A 2,583-nucleotide genomic window follows, 5' to 3' on the forward strand; every position below is an offset into this window, starting at 1 on the left:
CCCCGAGGGCTCCTGGGGAAGCTGGCGGGGACCGGAAGGAGACTGGGGCGCGGGTGGGGGTCTCGGAGGGAATTGGGGGCCTTCACGATCCGGGTCTGGACTGAGGTATTCTAGGGGAGACTCCTGGGGCGGCCTGCGGCTCTGGGCGGATTAAAGGGCAGGAATCCGAGGCACGTGGCACAGTGCATGACGCCAGCGCATGCGCAGCAGCCCCGCTCACGCGCGCACGAGAGCACTTCCGGGGCAGAGTGCGTGGGAACAGGGCGGCCGAGCATGGCAGTGACCCGCTCGGGATCATGCGGGCCCGGTCCTGGCGCCCCGGGAGGTGACCGTGTTCGGAGACTGGGTCGTCGGAGAGAAGCTGGTTCCCATGAGGCCAGAAGGGCGGCCTGCCACCCCGGCTGCCGAGGGGGCTGCAGGAACAGGTACCTGACACCGTGGCGTCGGCAGAGCGGGGCGAGCTTGGGGGTTCATGAGCGCGAAGCCCGCATGTCATGGGGAGACTGGAGAGGAGCGTGGGTGTCAGCCGCGACTCCGGCGAGGGCCTCTGGAGAGCCGCTGGGAGCCCGAGAATGAGGACCACGGGGACTGGGCGGCCCTGCCCCTTAGAAAGCGCGACACACCTCTTGCGCAGGAATTTGCAGGCTCTGGTGTTAAGCGCTCACTAAACGTCATCTCAGCCAACTGCAGGGCTGCTCAGCCGTGGTTCACAGGCTCCTTGGAGCCTGAAACAGCAGATCGGAGACATTGAGTACCTTTCTCAGAGCCACACAGCTGCAGAGAGAAGGTGGGATTCAAAGCCACTTTGAACGCCGCACCTGCTCGGGTTTAACCTCAAAGCCCTGGCGTTTTCTCCAGGGCACACAGCCGCAGGGTGTCTACCGCCAAGTCGCTGAGCTGCCCAGGCTGCGCTCAAGCTTGGACTCTTCCTGCCTCGGCCTCACAGAGTGGTGGCTTACAGGGGTGTGCCACCACAGCTGGCTTGAGAATCTGTTCCCTTTGACCAACAGCATTTCTATATTTAATTATAAGGACAATGACAGGTTCTTCTGTGTCTACAATAGGGTTACCTCCAGATAAACCCACTGTAGGGTGAAAATATACTAAGTTGACAGTGCATTTAACGCAGCTGACCTGGGGAACATCACCAGCATCGCAGCTGAGCGACGCCACAGGCTGTGGAGTCCCCAGCTGTCCCCCCTCACTCCCGGCGACCCATTTACTGTGTAATTATACAATAAATGACCATATTATAGTTGCAAAGGACTATGTACATCCCATAGGGACACTGCGTCGTGTTGCATGAATATTACAGCGGTCACAGTGCACACCGGCCAGGGGTGACGGCAGCTTCCTCACGAGAAGGTGCCCAGCTGCCTGGGGGTGCAGGTGACCTTCCTGGACAGGTCACAGAGCTAGGGACTCGGTCACTCTTTTGCCCTGCCTCATGCTGGAGGGACAGGCTGGCTTCTGCCCCGGCCCAGGCTCCCAACCCTGCAGCAGCCTCTCCCGTCTCCAACTCTCCATCCTTCAGGTGGTCCCTGGGCTCAGTGCAGCACTTACTTCCTGGGGTCCTCAGGAGGAGCAAAGGCGCTCATAACCCCCGCAAGGCTGCTAGAGTCTCCTGGCTCTGGGTCACGGCTGCCTCTGCCTGTGCAGCCGTTACAGCTCAGCGGTTGGTGCTTTGGCCCCGAGTACAGTGAGGGCAGGAGAGTCCCCTGGCGAGCTGACAGGTTGTTGAGGGGAGTGGATATTAATGGCATCGCCGCACTAAGGAGCGTGCAGTTATAAACTGAGATAAGTGCTAGGGGAGGAGACCATCAGCCGCTCCACCCTATCTCACTCTGTGCCCAGCTTGCTCTGGGAATCCCAGGGACAGGGCTGGGGGTGGGGCATGGGCTCTGGCTCTCGGTGGCTCTCCCTGGTGGGGGTCTTCACTCTGCACCCGTGGAAAGCCGCAGGCCTGAGATGGGAGGGCAGAAGGGGCTGGCAAGCTCCCCCAGGCCCTGCCTGACCACAGCCTCCCGCTGAGCCACTTCCCATGGCCGTGACTAAATATGCAAGGCGAATCTGCAGGCTTATGGGAAGGAAAGGTTGACTCTGGCCCAAGGTTTCTGTCCACTCTGCTCACTTTACAGCTTGGAAGCAAAGAGAGAAAGAGGCGAGGTCCTTATATACCCTTCCAGGCTCCGACCCATGACCTCACTTCCTCCCACTAGCTCCACCTCTTAAAGGCTCCACCATCACCACTGGCTCCACAGGCTGGTGACTACATGCCATTATGACATCACTTAAACGCTGGGGAGCTCAATGTTGGAGCCCAGCCTGGGCACTGAGTGACTTAGTGAGACCTTGTATCAAGATGAAAAATAACAAAAAGCTCAGTCGGAAGGCACTGGGTCCAATCCCCAGTACTGTGTAAATAGATGAATCAACAAACCACTTAAAAATGAAAAAGCATTTCTAGTTATAGTGGTGCACTCCTCTTATCCCAGCACCTGGGAGGCTGAGGCAGGAGGATCACTAAGTTTAAGGCCAGCCTGGGCTACATAGTGAGTTCAAGGCCAATCTGAACTGCATAAT

This window comes from Fukomys damarensis, unplaced genomic scaffold (genome assembly GCF_012274545.1).
Source record: "Fukomys damarensis isolate Sample0158 unplaced genomic scaffold, DMR_v1.0_HiC HiC_scaffold_19, whole genome shotgun sequence".
Classification (NCBI taxonomy): Eukaryota; Metazoa; Chordata; class Mammalia; order Rodentia; family Bathyergidae; genus Fukomys; species Fukomys damarensis.